Source organism: Ceratotherium simum, chromosome 1, assembly GCF_057802395.1.
Source record: "Ceratotherium simum simum isolate JZ-2026a chromosome 1, ASM5780239v1, whole genome shotgun sequence".
Lineage (NCBI taxonomy): Eukaryota > Metazoa > Chordata > Mammalia > Perissodactyla > Rhinocerotidae > Ceratotherium > Ceratotherium simum.
Genome location: NC_141900.1, coordinates 87,166,558 through 87,190,133, shown reverse-complemented (window position 1 = coordinate 87,190,133; position 23,576 = coordinate 87,166,558). Strand labels below are relative to the sequence as shown.

The 23,576-nt window shown below is 40.0% G+C and overlaps 1 protein-coding gene and 1 long non-coding RNA gene across 3 annotated transcripts in view; one reads left to right on the top strand and one right to left on the bottom strand.

Moving 5' to 3' along the window:
• Positions 1 to 23,576, bottom strand: part of MKLN1 (muskelin 1) — a 311,196-nt gene that overhangs the window by 228,105 nt on the left and 59,515 nt on the right. The window lies entirely within an intron of this gene.
• On the top strand, positions 1,024 to 21,870 carry LOC106801830 (uncharacterized). Its single transcript, XR_015552211.1, has 4 exons — positions 1,024 to 1,129; positions 1,560 to 1,715; positions 12,366 to 12,538; positions 21,769 to 21,870. It is a non-coding gene; the product is annotated as an uncharacterized LOC106801830 (long non-coding RNA).

Here is a 23,576-nt window from a genome sequence, read left to right as displayed (position 1 = left end):
TGGAGGTACAAGGCAAAGTTATTACCCATCACTGATCCAAATAAATAAGATATGATGTATGTAGCTTTAAAAAATTACAGCAGGGGGGCCGGCTCCGTGGCTTAGCGGTTAAGTGCGCGCGCTCTGATGCTGGCGGCCCGGGTTCGGATCCCGGGCGCGCCCCGAGGCACCGCTTCTCCGTCCAACGTGAGGCCGAGTCCCACGTACAGCAACTAGAAGGATGTGAACCTATGACATACAACTATCTACTGGGGCTTTGGGGGGAAAAACTGAATAAATAAAATCTTAAAAAAAAAAAAAAAAATTACAGCAGGGGCCCGCTCAGTGGCCTAGTGGTCAAGTTCATGCGCTCTACTTAGGCAGCCCAGGGTTCGAGGGTTCGGATTCTAGGCGTGGACCTACACACCACTCATCAAGCCATGCTGCGGCAGCGTCCCATGTACACAACAGAGGAAGATTGGCATGGATGTTAGCTCAGGGCCAATCTTCCTCACCAAAAAAAAAAAAATTATAGCAATTTTTATTTGTGTTTTTCTGTATTCTCCATGTTTGCTGCACTAAATATTATTGTTTCAGTAATTTTAATAATACTGTAAAGAAGAAAATATTGTAATAGTATTTGACTAGGTAAAATTAGAGTCTCACTTTTTATTTTTATTTTGTGACATTTGTGGCTCTTCAGCATGACATTGGCATTCTTCCTCTTCTGATGCAACTTCCTTCTCTGTTTCATTTTGTTTTGGTCGAGGTTGTTTCAACCTCCCCCTTCTCTGAGCAGTGTTTCAGCTTGTCTGTGAGATCTCCAGCTATCACTGTTTTCTCAATATCCACTTCTGTTTTCTGAGGCAGCACCTGTAGATAAACATCTAGCCGGCCATCCAAATGGACACACCCCCACACACTCTCAAACTCACACACACACAGACACAGGTATGCACGCACATACATGCTCGACTCCTCCCCCTCCCCCTGGGAGCTCAAACCACCCCAGCTGTTTTCTGGCGTTGGCAACAAAAGCAGCAGCAGAGCTCCTAATGTCAGTTCTCTGAGCAGAACCAGCACTAATAGCGTTGCTGCTGCCAAGCAAGAATTTAAGTTGCTTGGACCTAGGAGAAGACGGTTGGACAGGGTAAAGATGGTAGAGTCAGATGTTTCAGGCTATGTGTAGTGACCTGAGGGGAAGGAACAAGAGTTGGGGTTCCTCTGCCTGAAATGCTTTGCCTCCATTGTCTGTTGGCAGCCACATTTCAGGACTCAGCTCAAGTATCACCTCTTTCTGAAGCTTTTCCTGACACGCTGACTGTCCCCTCCTCTGTACCCATATCATCTTTGTTTAGTTAGATGCTTATCTTTCCCCCCAAACCCATTAGATTGATTAAAGTCAGGGACCTTGGCTGATTCATCTTTTATCTTAGTACCTGGCACACAGCAGGCATGCAATAAATGGATGGATGCGTGGAATCCATTGCCCCCCTCCCATGGGTGAAAGTAGCAACTGACTTTTAGTGGAGGAGGAAGGAGAAGGATGTCCTGATGGGTGTCTCTTCTCCTCTTTAAAGTTAACATTGGAAGTGAAGAGGCCAGTGTGATGGTGTGAGGATGACCCTCCACATATGGAAATAACTCAGCACCAAGAGGAGCAGCTGCCTCATCATCATCCCCAGCACTGGGATTTCTTTGGGTGACCAATAGATATGTCCAATCCTACTTACAAGGTAAGCCTTTGAAAAACTTGCAAGTGCAGATGAGAAGAAATTGTTGCATCAAGGAAAGCTGTATTAGCAATGGGAAAATGTGGCACATATCTATTAAATTGATTAATATGATTTATGTCCCAGAGTAAAATGTTTCAACATTTAAAATGCTGTAACATCAAGGGAGGGTGAGGATAAGACAGAACCGTGTTAGGTTCTTTACTTGCACATTCTCACTTTTTTTTCCTGTTGGCTTACTTATTTGTTTATTTATTACCTTTTTAATTATTTTATTGAAGTCACATTGATTTATAACATTGTGTAAATTTCAGATGTACATTATTAGATTTCAGCTTCTGTATAGACTTCATCATATTCACCACCAAAAGTCTAGTTTTCATCCATCACCATACATATGTGCCTCTTTACTCCTTTCACCCTCTCCCTGCCCCCTTCCTCTCTGGTAATCACCAATCTGTTCTCCTTATCTATGTGTTTGTTTGTTTATCTTCCCCATATGAGTGAAATCATACGGTATTTGTCTCTGTCTGACTTATTTCACTTAGCATAATACCCTCAGGGTTCATCCATATTGTTGCAAATGGCATGATTTTTTGTTTTTTTTCATGGCTAAGTAGTATTCCATCCTATATACATATCACATCTTCTTTATCCATTCATTCGTTGATGGGCACTTGGGTTGCTTCCAAGTCTTGGTTATTGTGAATAATGCTGTGATGAACATAGGGATGCATATATCTTTTCGAATTAGTATTTTCATGGTCTTTGGATAAATACTCAGAAGTGGAATAGCTGGATCATATGGTATTTCTATTTTTAACTTCTTGAGAAATCTCCATACTATTTTCCGTAGTGGCTGCACCAGTTTGCATTCCCACCAGCAGTGCATGATCTCATTTTAATTATCACAAAAACCCATAAAAGAGATCTTGTTGTCTTCATTTTACAAATGAAGCAAGTGAGGCGTGGAAAGGGTAAGAATTAGGAAGCCATCCTAGTACTCAGCAGAGCTTAGATTGGAACGCAAATCTTTCTGTCTCCTTTCCTCACTCTTCTTGGTTCCTCTCAAGAGCTATTTTAAAAATACTGACATCGGGCTGGCCTGGTGGTGTAGTGGTTAAGTTCCCATGCTCTGCTTCAGCAGCTCAGGGTTCACGGGTTCAGATCCTGGCGCGGACCTATACACCACTCATCAAGCCATGCTGTGGTGGTGTCCCATGTACAAAATAGAGGGAGATGGGCACAGATGTTAGCTCAGGGCCAATATTCCTCAGCAGAAAGAGGAAGATTGGCAACAGATGTTAGCTCATGGCCAATCTTCCTCACACACACAAAAAATATATTGCCATGAACTTTTCAGAGTGGTTGAAAAGTAAAAATTGAATATTTATTGAGCACTGATGATGGGCCACACATGAGGCAGGGCAGCATGCGAGGATATAAAGAACCATCCTCTACTCAAAGAGCTAAGTAGCTAGTGCAGGAAGCAGATACATAAGCATATGCTGAACAATAGACAATGAAATAAGGGCAACCGTGAAGGGGGTCATCACGGGCTGCTTGAGAACTGACGGAAGGAGTGGTTGGTTCTGGTGGTGCAGGGAGAACAAGAAATGTTTCGCAGAACCCAGGAAGATGGCATTCTGAGAAGACTCTGAGGAGGCCAGGGGAGGGGTCAGCAGGCGTTAGGACACCACAGCATAAGGGAACACGGCACCACAGCATAAGGGAACACGTTACAGGAGCTGGGTGGAAGGTTCAGTGAAGTCGATGTGTAGTTGGAATAGTGGAAGGTGAAGGTGGGTTGGAGTCGGACCATGGAAGGCTTTGAATGGGAGTCTGAACTTGAAATGGAGAATTATTAAAGGTTTTTGAGCAGGGGAAGGCAAGGATCCAATCAAATCCTTGACTAAATCTGAAATTATTGCTGAATCCATCCTGACACCAGCTCACAAGTACACAAAGCAGAAAAATATAGAAAATCAATATTCCTTGTCAAGACTCCAAATAAATGACCTACTTACTTCTGAGGAAACACAGCAAATGAAAGGAAAAATGCCTCAATCACCAGTTCAAACCCAGCCTGCCCTCTTCGTTCTGCATTGGCCAAGAATGGTCCCATTCTCATGACTCATAAGACAACCTCATCAACCAAAAAACCTGGGGTGACAAACACAATCTCCTCCTCCCCTCAAAGAAAAAATTCCAGCAGGGAAATGACAATTCCTTTCACTTCCTTCCTTCCTTTCTTCAGAAGCCAGCCCGTGAAGACTGCTTAACTGTTCTCTCACCTCAATACACCAGACAAACATCCTAGAATAGGAACTGGATCCTGATGGCTTAATTGAGTTAAAAGGAAAAGTGTAGATTATCTAAAAGCCTCTCAATGGTTTCAGAGTGGCTCTCACGTCTCTGAAAATCCAGTGGTGTTTCTCAGTTCCTTGGTTAGGGAGGAGCTGAATGAATTTCCTAGCAGAGAATTCAAAAGCACTGGAAGTCAGCAGTTCTGAAAGACTGCAGAAAAGTCTTGTTTACATTTTTCTCTTGGGCTGAAACCCATCTATTTAAACTTTAACCAGAGGCAATTATAAAACCATGGAGAGCCAGAGATGGCAGCCTGCACAACACGAGGAGACAGATGCCAACAGTCTGGCATTAAAGGAGGAAAGAGAGGATATTTTGAGAAAAGGGTCAAAGGAGAAATACAAAGAACGTTTTGGAAGAAAAGGTGTCACCTAGGCAGCTGGTCTTCATGAGAATAGGGAGGGAAGTGATGAGGGAGGGGAGGAGAGGGAAGGCAGGCGGGGTGGGCAGGGAAGACAGTGGCCTCTGATGGAGTAGGTGGGTCTGGGGCTGTCACCATCCCACCAGTTCAAAAGTCCCACCCAGTAAGAGCCAACTACTGTAGGTCTGCTGTTTACACCTCTTTTTTCCCTCTTGGGTCAAAAGTGCATTAACCCAGGGAGTCAGTGGCTCTGAGAAGCCTGCCTGGAGCAAACACACCCAGGCTGCCAGGACACAGGCCCTTTTCCCCGAAGGCCAAGCCTCCTCTTCAATTCAGGTTTTCCTGGCAAAGACCCACCTTGGAGCTGATGAGCAGTCCAGCGACGTCAGAGGAAATACCCCACTTGACAAAGACCTGCTCCAGTTGCCAATAAACCCAGCTCATTAGCATGCCCTGACCTGGGTCCTAGGATTTGAGACGTCCTAAGAACAAACTCAAAGAGAGTTGCTCCAAAGTGAATATTTTTATTCTGGATTTGAGGACATCTGTGGACCTGACACTGACATTAGGGCCAGTTTTAAATGCATATACAAATGTGGGAGATCTACAGTACACCAGCTTCCCAAATCTCTCTTGGGTCAAGGAGACCTACTGTCTACTCCTAGATATTTATTCCTTTGAATTTTTAAACTTTTTTGTTCTGAATGTCCCTATTAAGATGCAAATACATATACAGAGGGGAGCCCACGCCTCAGATGTTATCAGCTAATTTCTTAGCAGGAATTCACTTTCTACCAGTTCCGGCCATCTTAGAACTGTAGGAGGAAGATCCAGGACAAGCATTTTGGAGAAGGAGAATGGGCAGAGGCCTTGGAATCATGAGCGGGAGGCCAGCAAGAGTCCTGGAAGAGGCCAGAGACACATCTCTCTCTGTACAACAATGAGGCCCAGTCCCTCAACACAAGTCAGAGTTCGTGTAGGCAGCAGAAAGCCAAGCTCATGCTAACTTCCCGTGAAGCTTCTCTGCTAACCCAGCTATTACCAGGGAAAGCCATTTGGGGCACAGCCAGAGGGAGATAGGGAAGGTCAGATGATTTGCAGACATTCAGGGCCATGGCCAGGGTCTTCCAGGGCAAAGAGGCCAATGTCATGGGCTTTTCTCTAGACCAGTTTGCTACTCTCACCAGAAGATCTGTCCTACAGCTCTGAACTGCACTTCCAAGTCCAACCAACCATCTAAAAAATTCATAATGTTGTTTATAAGGGTCGGTTCCCTGCAAACTCACCCTGATTGAGAACAGATTCCGGAGTAATATCCTTGCTTACGTGGGTGTGGGGCACTTCATATGTGGAAGATAACGTAGTGTTACATTTTATTTTTATAGTGTTACATTTTATTTTTATTAAATATATGCTGAAATTTTATTTCTTAAAGTTTGTACGAGTAGAAATTACTTTTTTGTGCCCTGATCCCCAGAGAGAGAGAAAGTGTGATTCTGATGTCTTCTGCAGGATGGATCCTGTGAATACATGACTGCTAGCAGATATCCCAAGAGCTGCACAGAAATTTCAGAGGGATACACACATTTCCCAGCACCTAACAAGGTGTTATACTGTGGAGAAGATATTTTGTAAAATCAGGCATGAAAGCTCCAAAGGAAATCCTGGGGGACTGCACATAAACCAGAGGCAGCATAGTCTAGTGGTTAAAAAAGCATGGATTCAGGAGCCACACTGTCTGGGTTCAGATCCTGGAGCTACCACTTATTAGCTATGTGACGTTGAGCAATCGCTTAATCTCTTTGGGCCTCAGTCTCCTCATCTGTAAAATTCAGACAATAGTAGTTCCCAGTTCACAGGGCTGTTGTAAGGATTAAATGTGCTAATATTTTAATGATTAAATGAGTTAATATTTAGAAGCACTTAGAACAGTGTCTGTCACAGCAAGAGCCATTTAAGCGTTACTTTTAAAAATAACATAATCAAATCTCCAGGCCTGTAAACCTCAGTTGGTTCTATGATTGACCCTGTCTCCAAGAAGGCCTTTGGTTGGCTCTCGTCTGCACTTACCCTCCCACCATAACAGCTTGAGGACACAGAAGAAAGATACTCTGATACCTTTCTCCTCCCTTTGAGCACTAAGCAAGGCACTTCTGTTCCGCTCTGAAGCCTAGCAACGTGCACGCCCAGGGCCAAGACCACGCCAGAACCAACAACAGGGAGCACTGCCCGGTGCCTGGACCAGAAACGGGAGTTCCTCAGTGCAAACCTGGCAGGCCTTTGGCGGGCTCCATGCTTGTGCTGTCACTAAATCCTGCACTTACCTGTCCTTCACGGGCACCAGGTGCCAAGCCAGGGTTACAGAACACAAGGAAAAGCCCTAATTGAGAAAGGTAGGAAAAGCGGAAAGACAGCAGGTAGCAGGAAGAAAAATCATGGCAAGAGGAAACCAAACACCCAAAGAAAAAAGTAGAAAAGCTGAAATAAGTACAAGGAAACTTTTTGGTCTCTCTGTTTTTGACAAAGTGAAAAACACAAACACAAGAGAATAAACCAAGCATCTAGAATCAGACTGAGCCAGCGAAGGGAGGGAACAGGCAGCAGAACTGCAAATACATGCCAATTACCTCATCCTTCCTCCTGTGCCCTGCGAGCATGGCCCCAGAGCCGTCTGTACCATGGCTTCATAATGATTTCATTTCACAGACTTCCTTCCACTTTTTTTTTTCTTTCTTAACAAAGACCATCACAACTCTGTTTTGGGAAGTAGAAACAGTACTATCTTTAGGAAATTTAAAAGCCAAAAAGGCTCAGATAAGCATAATTGAGAAGCAAAGAACAGTTGGTGTGACCCGGACAAATATCAAATCACAAATATTTGAAATTCTTCCTCTTCCGGGCCCTAAGTAGAAAAGTGCGTTTGTTAGCTGAATTGGCTCACAGAGGACTTGGCCTTTGTCATGTTGTGTAGGATGATGCTGGATGGGGAAGAAAAGCCAGAGGAAGGTCAAATATTTGTCAAGTGCCTACTATGTATCGGGCATTCTGCTAGATGCTAGAATATCAAGAGTGAACAAAACAGGTAGGCCCTACCCTCATGAAGCTAACACTTTTTTTTTTTACTTTTTAAAAAACTATGGTAAATTACACATAACATAAAATTTACCATCTAACCATTTTTAATGTATAGTTCAATAGTGTTAACTGTCGTGCATCCAATCTCTAGAACGTTTCCATCTTGCAAAACTGAAACTCTATGCCCATTAAAGAACTCCCATTTTCCCCCTTCCCTCAGGCCCAGGCAACCACTATTCTACTTTCGGTTTCTATGAATTTGATTACTCTAGATTCCTCATATAAGTATTTGTCTTCTTATGACAGTTTATTTCACTTAGTATATCCTCAAGGTTCACCCATGTCATAGCATGTGTCAGAATTTTCTTCCTTCTTAAAGCTGAAGAATATTCCATTGTATGTATGCCACATTTGTTTATCCATTCATCTGCTGAAGGGCACTTGGGTTGCTTCTACCTCTTGGCTGTTGTGAATAATGCTGCTATGAACATGGGTGTACAAGTATCTCTTGGAACTAACACTCTTTTAAGGAGCTTATCCTGTCATATTTGGATTATTTGTTTGCCCGTCAGTTGGCCCAACTAGACGGTTAGCTGCACAAGGACCTGTGTTGTTTATCTTTGTATCCCAACTTCCTGTACAGTGCTAGCACATAGTAGAAACTCAATAAATATTTGTTGAACAAAATAACTTATTTATACACTTCTTAGTACTGCTGCAGCTGGCTGTTTTACATATTTTAATAAATAAGTTTTGCAATTTTAATGAATGCTATTTTGATTGTATTTACATACTAAGCTAGTTTATATAAGGGGATTAGTATAAAAAAATCTAAACCTCAATCAAAATTCACTTTCTAGATGAACTGCCATTGACAATTCCTTCCCACTCACTTTGCTTAAAATCAACTGTTGCTACTCTTATTCCTCTCCTTCCTTTCCTTTCTTTTCTCAAGTCATAGCGCTGCATAGATCTTGAGGAGCTCATTAGGGGCCTCCTCATTCGTGGGACACTCTGTGGAATAAAGCTACGCATGGGCCTACAGTCTGGTTTGCTCGGCTTAAAAACTTTCATTGAGGGTCATTTTGTGTGAGGCCCAGGATGAACAAGACACAGCCCTGCTCTGGAGAAAGTCACAGTCTTGTGGTTCTGTCTGCTTATTCTTGGCCACAATTAAGTAAGAGGCCTCAGTTTTCTTGGGTGTAGAAAATAGTATTTACCTCCATTCCCCATTACGTAGATGACAAACACAGACACTATAGCATTTACAAAGTATGAGGAGCTGAAAGACATTGTGAAAATTCTGAGTAGCATTGTATTTGATAATAATTACTACACATAGTATCAGCAGTGGTAGAAGCTAGTTCTGTAATCCTTTATGAAGTAGACATTTGAAAGTACGGTTTCTGGTCAAGGAAGCATTGTTGTACATAAACCTTTGAGGCACTTGCTCAGTTCCAAACACAAAGCAATGGTTTTTAATATAAAAGAGAAAAATTAAAAGACAAAACTGGCCCAAAATATACGCTTTTCTATGGACCAGGAATGCAAAGCAATGAATGAGACTGAAGACATGGGCCTATTGGGCTCCAGGTCTGAAAGGAGGCTGAGGTTGCTGGAATGGGGCTTCTGCAGGGTAAAGGAGACTAAAAGTGATCTTCACAGCATGAGGGAAGTCAGCTGGGAACCAGAACCAGGTTCACTGCTTGAAACTATGGGCTAGAATGAGAAACCCCATCCTCTTTCCGACAAGCTGGCTTGTTACAGACGCTAAAAAAAAGCTCACCACTGCCTGATGATGGGCCTTACACGAGGGAATGATGAGGCAGGAAGACAAGGCACATGACAGGCCTCCATGACTGACTCAATGGCATCTCCATTATCACAGTAAGGGAAAAGAACAGATAAACTCTCTTTATTCAGATAATATGATTGTCTATAAAGAGAATCAAACAGATTATACTGAAAAAAATATTAGAACTAAAAAGACAACTCAGCAAGGTTGTTAGGTATAAGATCAACAGACAAAATCAATTGCAATCCTATATCTCAGTATTTATCACATAAAATATTTAATAGCAAACAAAAGACGACATTCTTAATAAACAATGAAGTGCCTAGGAATAAACATAACATAAAATGTGGATTTTTATGTATAAATACAATGTGGATTTTATGTATAAAAGATTTTTATGGAAAAGGTTAACTAAGACTTGAATAAATGGAGACATATACCATATTCATGGATTGGAATATTCATTATAATGAAGATGTAAGTTCTCCTAAAGTTAAGGTTTAATTTCAATGCAAACTCAATTTTTAAAATCCCAAACTGATTATGTAACATGGAACAATGATCACAGAATTCATGTAGAAGAGTAAAAGGCCAAAGCTAATTATAGTAGTTGGGGATGCCTTTGGCTATAAGTGAAAGAACATACAACTTAAAGTGGCTTAAACAATAACAGATTTATTATTTCACATCACAGGATGTCCAGTGGCAGGTGATTTCAGTATTGGTTAATTCAACAGCACAATGACATCATGAGGGATCTGGGACATTTTCATCTGTCTGTTTAGCCATTCTCAATGTGCTGGGCTCCAGCTTGTCCCCTCAGGATGGCAAGATGGCCGCCACAGTTTTAGGCATCACATTTTCCTCCAACTCTGTACAAAGATAGGAAGGGCAAGTCTTTTTCTTATGTACCTTTTTAAGTGAGAAGAAAACTTACCTATCCCATCCCTCCTCCACTCTAGCACAATTCAATCTAGTCTCATTGCAAGAGATGCAACACATGCCTATGGGCAAACCAATCCCAATGGAATGGAATTACTGTAATGGGCTTAGATTAAGGACTATGGGATAGAGTTCATGGACAGCTGAAAGTAATTTAGGTTCAGTTAGAAAGGAGAGAGACAATATCCTTTGGTCAGATAACCAATCACAGTACCCAAGACAATATTGAAAAAGAATAAGTCAGGAGGTTTCCCCTACCAAATAATCAAAATTTAAAACCAGAGGTGGCATAACAAACCAGGAGTGAAAAGATGAACTATTTAATAAATATGTCTTGAAATAATTACATATGTATTTCCTATTTCACATCACAGAAATTTAAGTTGATTTAAAGACCTAAATGTGAATAGTCAATTTTATAATTCTGGAAAAAATATAGATTATCTTTACATCCTTAGGATACAAAGAGTTTATTAAATAAAGCACAAATGAATAAAACAAAGAAAAAGATTGATACATTTTACCACTTTAAAATAAAAGAGGGGCCGGCCCGGTGGTGCAAGCGGTTAGGTGCACGCGCTCCACTGTGGCGTCCCGGGGTTCGCCGGTTCGGATCCCGGGCACGCACAGACACACTGCTTGGCAAGCCATGCTGTGGCGGCGTCCCATATAAAGTGGAGGAAGATGGGCACGGATGTTAGCCCAGGGCCAGTCTTCCTCAGCAAAAAAAGAGGAGGATTGGCAGATGTTAGCACAGGACTGATCTCCTCACACACACACAAAAATAATAAAATAAAATAAAATAAAATAAAATAAAATAAAATAAAATAAAATACATCATCAACAACATGAAAAGACAGGCTTAGACTGAGAGAAGATATTTTCCCAGACGTAAAACCATCAAGGTAGTAGTATTCAAAAATTATAAAGAACTCCCACAAAGCAATAAGAAAAAGAAACAACTAGAAAGAAAAATTGGCAAAGGATATGAACAGGCAATTCACAGAAGAGAAATCCTAATAGCCAATAGACATAGAAGAAAATGTTCAATTTCACTAGAAATTAAGGGAAAACAAAATAAAATATTAAAAAGTTACCATTTCATAACCATAAATAGGCAAACATTTTAAAATCTGAAAATACCAAAAGTTAGCAAGATATGGAGAAACAGGACTCTTAGAAAGCAAAATGAGGATATATAGTAATATAAATCCTAAGACCCAGCAGTTCCCCTCTTAGGTATATTACTTAGATTAGTGGTTCTCAACTAGGGGTGATTTTACCCCTTAGGGAACATTTGGCAGTGTTTGAAGATGTTTCTGGTTGTCACATCTGTGTGTGGGAGTTGCTACTGGTATCTAGTGAGTAGAAGTGAGGGATGCTGCTAAACATCCTACCCCACAACAAAGAGTTATCCAGTCCAAATGTCAATAATGCCAAGGTTGAGGAATTCTGGCCTAGAAAAACTCGCACATGCTGTACACCAGGAGACTGGTATTTAAATGTTAATTGCAGCATTGTTTGTTGTAGCAAACAAAAACAACAAACTAAAAACAACCTACACGACCATAATGCAGGAGAATGGATAAGTAACCAGTGTATATTCAAATGGAATAATATACAACAGGTATAATCTATGAGTTAGTTCTTCAGGATGCAACATGAATAAATCTAAAAAATAATGATGACTAAAAAAGATTGCAGAATGTTATGTACAGTGTGATATAGTATTCCTGTGCACTTTACAAACACAAAACAATACTATATATTGCTTATGAATAAATACATATAATATAAAAGTATAAAAACAGGCATGGGAATGATTTATAGGAACTTCAGGATTGTGATTACTTTTTGGGAAAAGAGGAAAGGAGAAAAATAGAGAAATGAATGAGATCGAGGGTAGGCAATGGATTTCAACTGTAAGACTTTTTACAGCAAATAAACAAACAAAAATCCCTAAAGCAAATAAGTCAAATATTAAGATTTTTTGAGTGTTTTATATATAAATGTTTGTTAAACTATTTTCTATATTTTTCTGTTTGAAATATTTTATAATGAAAATATTTTCAGAGCTGCATCTGCACAAATGAATATTCTTTATGTATTTCAGGAGCATGGAGTTGATGGAGTGAGCCAGTGTTTCCAGAAGAAACTGTGCCACTCCAAAGAGAAGTTAGAAAAGGGGAAAGTGACTCCTGAATAAAGAAGAGTCTGTTCACTTAAAGACCCTCTCCCAGGGATTCTTGGCAGGAAGAGTTGGCTTTGCTGCTGCGCCAGTGATTGGTAGGCTATACCTCTGTCCATGGTCCTATTTCTCTGCCTCAAACATCCTTAGAAGAATTCAGAGGCAGGTTCAAATTTGCCTTGTAGGAAGGCATCGAAGTGTTCTAGATAGAGCTGAGAAGCTGAGAGAAGAGGCAGTATTGCGGATACAGCAGGTCTTGAGTATTTGGAAAGAAGTTCTGACTGTCTGCAGTAGATGCCACCAGCAGAAGGGATCCTGCTGGACAGCCATTCTTTGTAATAATGATGAACAGCATCTATGAGTGGAGTGAGCTCCACCCACGCTGAGGCCTGCTTGATAAGAATGATACTATCAACTCCCTAACACTTCATATTTTTAACGAAAGTCTTCTCATTTATAATGCTTTTCATTTCTTTCCAACACTCCTGTAAGACCAGTCGATATTCACCTCTGCTTTTATGGAGATGAGGAGAGACTAACAAAGCTTCTCCAACAACTTAGGTCCTTTCTGTTAACCAATATTTTTATCTAAGGTACTGAGGATAAATAAATGGTGAGAGTAACTCAAATGAGAAAGATATTTTATGGGCATCCCAGAGTAATCGCCTACCTTTTTAAACAAAAAAAAAACATTTCTTGAGGTCCCGGGAGGTGTCTGGCACTACACAAAGTGATATGAGCATGAGAGTGCAGAACATAATGTTTGGGAACATAATGTTCCTCCGGGGATTTAAAAATTAATGCAGATCCAAAACTGTTAAAAAAAATACAAGGGTTGGTTGTAATAAATTATGGGAAAACAAAGTGAAAGGTGTAGGGGTGAAAATCCCAAGCACAGTGATAAACTAGGAAACATGAAAGCAGAATATGATGAGCCAATTAACCTCTGGAGAACAGAGACTCTCAGTAGAGGCAGAATATGAGATATTGACCCCGCAAAGTCAATTTTGCAGACTCAGTTACTCGTCCACACATACAAAATCAATAGCTGTTTCTGATGGGCCACTGGCAAAAAAAAATATTTACTGTTGTTTTCTATAGATGGAGTCCAAACCATCAGCATACAATAAAGTTTTTAGGGGAAAAAAATATGTGGATTGGCAAACTTTTAATCTACAAAACTGGAAATCTAGTTCTGGGTGATAGCTGTTTTTAATGGAAACAGGTGCAATTGGGTTTGTAGACGCTGATTTTTATCAGCAACCAGAAATTGTGCTAAAAAGCTCAATTTGGCCTACTTTAGGTTCCCTGGGTAAGTTAGTGGGGGAATTTTCATTAGGCTATTTGTTATATGTCAGAAGAGGAAACAAAGCAATACACAAACACTGTAATATAGAGGAAAGGAGGTATCTTAATAGAAATATGTTTTCTAGTCTAGGACAACATTTCCCCACCAAGGTGTTGAAAAATACTTGGAAACGTTGTGTTCACTGCTGTATTCCCAGCACCTAGATCAAAGCACATGGTAGGTTCTCATCAAATATTTCTGAGTGAATGAATAAATGAGGGGAAAGATTTTTAAGTGGAAACTTTAGCAATAAAAATAACATCTGTAACATTATCAGCATCCTTAGAGTTGTCCTTTATAGAGCAAAATCATTTTGGTAAAGAATATAAAATCTGTCATGTTTTAAAGACTTCACAATTAATACGCAACGTTAATTCTTCCCCCAGCCTTTCTCTTTTGTGTCCTCCTTTCCAAAGTTAAACATGCCATGTGGACTCTTAATCTTAGTGCTTTATCAATGCGGTTATTGAATGCTTTCTTCACTGACTTCTTTCCGTTTGCCTAATAGTATGATCACATTTTCTCACCATTTTCTGAAGATCTGGGACAATTTAAAAGAAACATCTGGGGAACGTCCTCCTCTCCTCCATTTTTGGCTAGGATTTCAAGAAGGGGGAAACCCAAATGTTCTTGGAAGAAGAGAGAAATACTCAGCATCTGAAACTTTCTGCTTTTTTCTGAGGTCTTCATATTTCTATATGTTCTTTCTAAAGGCTGAAACCATTTTCACTCCCTTCACCAGAAAACCAGACTTTTCATCAGGATGTCCTCCAGAGCAAATGTTAAAATCAGAGAAAATAATATGCAATCTCCCTTTGTCTCCCTTTCTAATGATCCGCTCAGCCCTTTCCACACGCCTCAATCCTGAGGTGACCCTCCGTAGGCCCAGACTTCTGGACTGGCAGCCAGCTGGGCCCAAGGGCTCAGCCAGCAGCCCAGACCTCCTGTGCATCTGGCAGGCCAGGACACATTGAAATTGTGCAACAAAAACTTTGGGAAGTTCACATCTGTGCTAGGGGCATGGCATCCTGGTGATGCTGATCAAGCATATTCCAAAATGCCACTGTGTTTAGAAATGTCCCCAAATACTGCTCATAAATTATACATAAAGAATCCCTGGGTTTTTGAACTTCTGGACTTGCCAACAGAAAATAACAAAGGATTCTCATCTTCAAAGGTCTTCAGCGAGTATATTAAAAACAGAAATAAACTGTTTCTCTGTACTCACCACACTCTCAGCCCCTCCTCCTCTCTCACCTGCCATCACCACCCTCCCCACATACACCCATGTCTAGCTCCACTCCCACAGATCACCACTTGGACATTCTCAGACCCCTAAAACACAACATGTCCGAAAACAGCCTTGGCAACATGGCCTTTTTGATCATGCATCAGTAAAAATGGTGGGGATGTGCACCCTCAAAATATGTAATTAAAAAAATAAACCATATATTTATATACATATTTTAAACAAATAAATGAATAAAAGAAAAAATTAAATTCTTTGATTCAATACTGTTGGGAGCCTATTTCAAAATCATATTTCAGGTTAACTGGGTAACTCAATTTCCTTATGGTAGACAGAATTCTAAAGATAGCTTCCCAAGATTCCCATCTCTTGGTTATTCTGTCAAACACTAATCTAGGTACTGCTTCAGTCACTAATCTAGATACTGCTGTAAAGGGATTTTGCAGATGTAATTAAAGTCCCAAAACAGTTTAGTTTAAGATACAGAGATTATCCAGATGGGCCTGGCCCAATCAGGTGAGCCCATTAAAAGAATAGTTTTCCTCAGTTGGTAGCAGAAAAGGAAGTCAAAGAGATTCCAAATGTGAGAAAGATTCAAGGGTGATTGCTGGCTTTGAAGATAGAGAAGACGTGAGAAGGAATGTGTGTGGCCTCTAGGAGTAGAGAATTGCTCTCAGCCAACAGCCAGTAAGAAAACAGGGACCTCAGCGCTCCAGTCACAAGGGACAGGGTTCTGCCAGCAATCTGAATGAGTTTGGAAGCCAATTCTTCCCCAGAGCCTCCAGATAAGAGATCAGCCTGACGAATACCTTGATTTCCGCCTTGTTGGACCCTAAGCAGAGAACCCAGCCAAATCCACCCAGACTTCTCACCTACAGAACTGTGAACTGATAAACGAGATGTTGTTCTAACCCCTAAGTTTGTGGTAATTTGCAACACAGCAGTAGAGAACTAGTACATTCCTTCAGTTTTCACATCTCTCAATAAAGGTAATAATGTCTGGCTATGTCCAAGAAGTACTCAGAAAACAAATATTAATAAGATTTAATTAATATGTTTTAAGTTCAACAGAAAAGAAATACATTAAATTCTTTCCAAGATGGTATGATTTTTAAATTAATTACAATACCCATTAAGTTTCAATCCAGGACAATTAGACTCTAGTTAGGTTTGTTTTCTCATATTCATTGCAGTTGCAGGACAGGGCTAACTGCAAAAGCCACGTCATATGGCTTTGAAGAATGGAATTGTTGCTTCCGGGGGACATGATTTATCCTACAGTTTTTTCATTTCACAAAACAATATGCTGCATTTTATAGATGCTCTACTGGATACCACATCTACATGTCAAATATAGGGATTTTTTTTTTTCCCCCCAAAGCCCCAGTGGATAGTTGTATGTCGTAGCTGCACATCCTTCTAGTTGCTGTATGCGGGACTCGGCCTCAGGATGAACGGAGAAGTGGTGCCTCGATGCGCACCCGGGATCCGAACCCGGGCCACCAGCATCGCAGCGCGCGCACTTAACCACCAAGCCACAGGGCCGGCCCAGGGATTTTTTTTTTTTTTTTTTTTCTTAGCTATAGTTCCCTCTCTAAAAAACTTGATCTTCACCTTAGCAAATATGTTGAAATTCAGCAAGCTATATTCTGATCTCAAGAAAATTTTATAAGAGATGAGGCAAAAGATGATCATACCTGTTTTAATAAAATCGATCACTGAGATAAAAGAAAATCAAATAGGGGAGCAAGAACATTCTAACCACATAATCATTCCCTAAGTAAAGAGAGACATGAATGGTGCTGAGCCTGCTGATCCAGATTTCTCCTCTTGAGAATGATAGGTAACTATGGAGTTCTCTGATGAGCATAACCCAAGACCAAATCTAGTTTAAACAAAGTGATCTGGGGAAGAGGCAGAGGAAGGGAGTAGTTAAGTAAGCGAGACGTTGTATACAGGGTGAGAACACTCCAATTTAGGGAATAAACTTTGTATACTGGATGAGGAGATTGGAAGAAGTGTAGTTTGGTAGTTAAAAGCTATATGACTCTAGACAACTTATTTAAATTCCCTGAGCCTCAGTTTCCTCATGTCAAAGTCAGGATAGGGCCGGCCCTGTGGCTTGGTGGTTAAGTGCGCGCGCTGCAATGCTGGTGGCCCGGGTTCGGATCCCGGGTGCGCATAGAGGCACCACTTCTCCGTCCATCCTGAGGCCGAGTCCCACATACAGCAACTAGAAGGATGTGCAGCTATGACATACAACTATCTACTGGGGCTTTGGGGGGAAAAAATTAAATAAATAAAATCTTTAAAAAAAAAAAAAAGTCAGGATAGTTTTTCAATGTTCTTAGCACAAGGCCTAGGACATGGAGTCCTCAATAAATGATGGCTGCATTAGGATCATGCAATCTCATCCTTCTGCCCTTGTCCAAGAATCCTGGATAATCATCTCTAGTCTAATGGATGCTAATAGCCCTGCTGGCTAGTCTGAAGCATCATGTTCAAAGCAAAAGACTACAGGCTGTTGTCCAGGCCAGAAGTCTAATGCAAACACTCCCTTATGGCAGGGAGGGACAGAGCGAGTGGGTCTGGCTATGGAAAACTGATTCCCCAGGCAAGGGCAGGGTACTTATTAGATCCACAGAAGGAAGGACCTATAGGCAAATATCCATAAATAAAAATCTCTTTCTAAAACAATCCAATTTTCTAGACCAATCAGTTGACAAGGACTTGGCCATTGAAGATCATATTTTTCCAACATGGTTCATTTTCTTGGCTTTCCTAATTCATTAATTATGACCATGTTTTCCCAAATGTGGAAATTCCCCTTGCGCAGATGCCGCTGCTGGCCAAACCTCCTTTCCTGAGAAGTCTCCACAGCACAAAAATATTTTTGTTTTCCCCAAATGCCCACAGGGAAAATTTCCTCACTCTTTTTTTCGCTCCTCCCTTAAAGCCCTCTGGCAATTTCCAGGAATCTAAGTAAACCAGATCCTCTTAGATCACTGGAGAGCATTTTGGATGTCCTACTTTTAACATGGCAAAAAAGAATCCTGAACTTTAAATTTAACACTATTAAACTAATCTTAAGAGTTCCTTTTAATAACTGAAGGCAACGCCACCGAAATCAAAATACTTCCTGCTCCTGCCTGAGAATATGGCTCTGGGCCTTGGGAGCTTAAATTATAAACAGAGGTGGCCAAAGTGATTATCCTTATATCAGAATCAAATGCCGTAATGTGAAATGTGCTTCATACACATTAAAGCCCTACACAAATGTAAGCATTTGGCACCAAAGTGGGTATACGATATGAATAGGGAGTGATTATTCAAATCGTAAAGATTTGTTAGACAATTTACCCCCAGTTACCTTATTCATCTTCTCGGTTTACCAAAGTGCTTTGTTGAGGGCTGATGACAGTATAGGTACTCCGGAGATATTTTGTTCTTTTCAGAACATTCATCAAGAAGCATTTCTGTGCCAGAAACTAAATCTAGTTGGTGGGGAAGGGGGTGGTAGATTGATGAATCAGACTGGGTCTTTGCCCTCGAGGTCTTTATAATCTAGTAAAGAAGGTATGATGTCCATACTAGCTCAGTGGTTCTCAACCAGGGGCAATTTTGCCTCCCCCGCTCCCCGCCCAAACCCTGGGCCATTTGGCAATGTCTGGAGACATTTTTGATTATCAGAACTAGAAGTGCGGGTGCTACTGGCATCTAATGGAAAGAGGCAAAGGATGCTGCTAAACATTCTACAATACACAGGACAGCTCCCCCCAACAAGAATTATCCAGCCCAAAACGTCAACAGTGCCAAGGTTGAGAAACCCTCAACTAGCTAGATTACCCAGAACAAAGGGCTGGTGGATTGATTGATTAATTGATTGATTGATTGGTGTTGGTCCACATGGTAAATGACTTTCACCCTAAGACCCCAGTCATTTTGAATTTGTGTTGTCCCTAACCTACTATAACTGTTAAATATCTTTTGAACAAATGAGTAAATTTAGACAGGTGCTGAATAAAGCATGAGTTTTACTAGGCAAAATGAATGAAAATTTAGAGTGAATTGTTAGCTCAAGAGGACAAAATTTTTCTAGCATGATGCCAAACATATAGTAACTGCTCAGTGAATGTGAACTGAACATATTCAGATAACCTAACAACATTGATTTGCTTAAAGCTTAAAGTGCGCCATATTGAAGAATCTTATCTTTAAAGCAGCCGTAGAAGTAGCCTTTCTTCTCGGAAATACTTCATTATATACTGCTTGAGTGGCATATTGTACCATAAAGGGATAAAACTATGTATTTTTATAATACAGCATTCAAAATGTTCACTAATTCAAATCGGTCCTTTCCCTAATGTGCCTAATTAGTGACTGTTAAGGAAGTATGAAATTTCAAACATCGCAACATGGAGGTGGCCGCTTACTGAAGTTAAGGAAGGAGGAAGAAGTGTGGCCTTAACTCCTACATGAAAAATGTGGCTCCTGCTCTTTATATACAATAAAAGTAAAAACAAGTTTCAGAGGCATGGACTTTGCACCTATGGCTTGATACGCATAAGTATCAATAGTAAGAGAATGGTTAAATGCCACTCTCAATTAAAAATCGATTAAAATGAAATTATATCTTTAAATTAGAACATGTCAGTGGAAAAATATGATTTAATTTACTAAAATTATTTACACTTTTTTTTTCCAGAAAAATGATCAGGTGGTCTAATGTTCTAGTGTTGATGAGATAAACAGATATTATTGCATGGAAAATCTGTACTTTTGATTAAGCATTTACCTTTAATTGTGATATGTGGGTACCAAGGAAATATTGGCTTTCTTCTTCCACCTATTCGACCTGCATTTTCTCAATGTGAAGTTGATGAGTAAGTCAGGAAATGGCATCTAATTTTGTATTAGCGTTAGCCCAATGTAAGTAGGAAGGGAGAGCTACCATAAAAATTTTAAACAGAAATAACTGGGATAATCTGGCATTTGGATAATCAGTATCAATGTTCTCTGAATTTAAATGCAGATAATAGAGACCACAATGTCCCCGATTTTTGCAACATAAAGGAGCAAAATCTCCTCCGAGTTTGAAAATTTCCAGTTAAGTCTCGGCCCAAATCTGAATTTAATGAGGCGTGTATAGGAGCAGGGGAGGGGTAATTTTACTCTTTCCTTTTCATAAAGAAACAATTAAACAAGTAAAAATTACTTCACTCCTGCAAGAGAGGAATCTTATGGGATAAGTTCACCGATAAATGAATGGGGTTGAGTGACACATTTTTTTAAAACATTGAAGATTAGGAAATTAAAAGAATAAACCTTGGCTCAGGGAAATATTTAGTATGCGCAGAAAAAGAGGCACAACCAGTAAAAATGGACCTTGATATGACATATAATTACTGGTATAGCACTGGTGAGGACCAATCAAAACCGATGTCCAATTAAGCAGAATGGACACTTTGGCCATAAACAACAGGAATGGCCAGACTAATATGTACCAGCTAAATATCAACCCTGATTATTTTACATGGTCAGGAGAGTCAGTCTAAAGTTGATTTGTAAACTGAAAAGCATTATGGAAACCGATCTTTATTGTAATATGTTTTAGGTGCAGTTGAATCGAGGGTCAGATAATGGATATATAGATGAAAATACAAATATCTGCTAATTTCTATAAACTCACATTCTTATAATTGCTTATGAACTGAGAATTCTTCTTCTCTTCACTTTTCAGATGAAATAGACATTTTAAAAAGTCAGATTTTGGTCTCTTTAGACCGTCGTCAATAAGACCATGCTTAGTTGCCTGAGTGTAAGTTGCCTTTTAGAATATCTCTCATTTCCATGTCTGGAATGATATTCCCATAAAATCCATGATGGTTATTTTCAGGTAGTGGGATGTGAGGGGATTTTTGTTTTCTTCCTTATTTTCTTTTGGGTTATTTGAATTTTTTTCCATAGGTTTTTAAAAAATAATTTAAGATAATAATCATTAAAAAAAAAAACCCTCTCCATTCTATTTAGTCAAAAGTGCAGTTCACTGTCTTCTATCTTCTCTATTAGCTGATTGATTTTTTGAATTTGTTTCCCCAAAACTCAACAGCACTTTCATTTTAAACTCATTTTTAAAAAATCTCCAGTAGAGCCAACGTGAAAAGGCAGGATACCTAACTGTTTCCAGAGGGCACACTATCTTTGAAGGGTTTTCTTTTGTTATTTTTGTTCTTTGTGTTGTCACCTCTAGTTGTTTCAGAAAGCTGCTGAGCTCCCCAATTTCCTTTGAAAGGAATATCATCACACGGACAATTTAAGTTACTTGGGAACACACTGCTCAGCTTAGATAGTATTTGTAAATGTTGGAAAGAACTCTGGATAAGATAATCGCAGAAATTTCCTTTTGTTGTATGGTGTCAGAGTGATGAAAGGGGATGAATTAGGAAGAGACTTGGGAAATAGTGTGGTATTGAAGCTTATAAATTCTTTACACAATTTTCCTTTTCAGGGTCTGACTCTCATGGTGTGATGGGCACCATGGACCAATAAAATCTCCAAAGTGTCTCTAAGCCAAATGGTTCAGTCTCTTTACATTCCTCATGGACCTTAAAAGGTTATATTTACTTGAGACTGGGAGGTCCTGGGTCAGTCACAGAAATTAAAAAATAGTTAATTTTTTTAAGGGTGGCAGGATTAGGAATAATTAATTTTTTTTCTTTTTGCCCTTATAGTTGTAATGCTATTTGTGCTCTATCTACACATCTATTGGTACATAAGTGAAAAAAGTAGGAGAGTTTTCGTCATTGGAAAATTTCAAGGTCAGGCTGGATGACTATCAGGTATGCTCTAGAAGAGACACCTACATTTAAAGAAAACTTGACTAAGGTGACCTCTCAAGTTCCTTTCATGTTTAAATTCTGTGCTCTGAAGTTTACTCTCTAATCTTATGACAGTGATGCTTCATATTGGAAAGACAGGAGTTTCTTATGACCACCCTCCCCACTGTCTTTTTTCTTTTTTTTTTTAATTAATTAATTAATTAATTTTTTCCCCCAAAGCCCCAGTAGATAGTTGTATGTCATAGCTGCACATCCTTCTAGTTGCTGTATGTGGGACTCAGCCTCAGCATGGCCGGACAAGTGGTGCACCGGTGCGCGCCCGGGATCCGAACCCGGGCCGCCAGCAGCAGAGCGCATGCACTTAACCACTAAGCCATGGGGCCGGCCCTCCCCCACTGTCTTGAATCTGCAGCTTCTCAGAGGGTGGCAGCTCTGAGAATTAAACAGGAGTTGGAGTGGGTGGGAAATTATTCCTAGGAGACTCAGAGCCGTCCTGCAGTGGAAGGAACTGCCCACATTCTATTCAAGTCCCAAGTAATGAGACTCATGGCAGTTCAGAGCGGGGATTCAGCTAGGCCACTCTTGGCCAGGAAAGGGGCATGTGTGCACACACGTATGTAGAAGTATATGCATATCCAACCCCATCCCAAAGAGATCTTTCCTGCTTTCTATATTGCTTTTCATTTTAATGGAGTCAATGGCCTTTTAAATTATGCAGGAAAAAAGAGAAAGTAACAGTGCACAGGGTGAGACAGAAGAGTTGAAGAGGAAGGAAGGCAAAAATAGGACTATTACACTGTACAAGCAGTCTTTCAGCTTATTAATTTCAAGCTATGTAGCCAAACACACACAAACACACACACTCTATATGTAAACACGTCCTAAAGTAGATGGGTTCAAGTCTACAGCAGCTCCATTATTTATATTTTTGAATCAGTAATACAGTCATTGTAGTATACCATTTGAAAAAATGAATGGTCAAGTATTAGCTTACAAGGCTTCCCAAAGTGTATAACCAAAAAAATTAAAAATAAAGTTAATTTGGTTTTAAAAGGTTGCTCAGTCTTTTTCCCTTTGCAAGTGGCAGATGCATTCACTTTGATGAATGCCCATTTGATTGTGGTGCTGAAGAATAATACAAAAATCTTTAAGCACATTTATAATGTTTTATAAGTGGCTGGATAGCTAGCCCTCTTTTTCTTATATTTTCTTCTGAAAGGAGGAATCGATGTTTCCACAGACATCCTAGATTTGAGAAGAAGAAAGGACTTGGAGGAAACACTTCCTCCAGCTCCCAGGTGCTAGGCAATTAAATAGTAACCCAATTTTATGGTTAAAACAACTGAATGTGGAGAGGCTAATTGCTCCATGATAATTTTTAAATTTACAGAGTAATACATATTCATTGTAGAAAATTTGAGAAATACATAGAAAAAAGAAAACCAAAAGCACCCCGGAGTAACTGTTGTTAACATTCCGACGTATGGCCACCTAAATACATATGTACAATCACATACATATATCGTGCCCAATATTTCTTTGAGGAAAAAAAAGGCAAAGTGAAAGAGCTGTTGGTTCATCTGATGCAAACCTGGAATCATCATCCACATATTTTAACCATCTTATTAATGTGTCCCCTCTACCTTTGGGCCCAATCTGACGATAGATTGTAAATAAGGTGCTAGATTTCCTATTTAGAA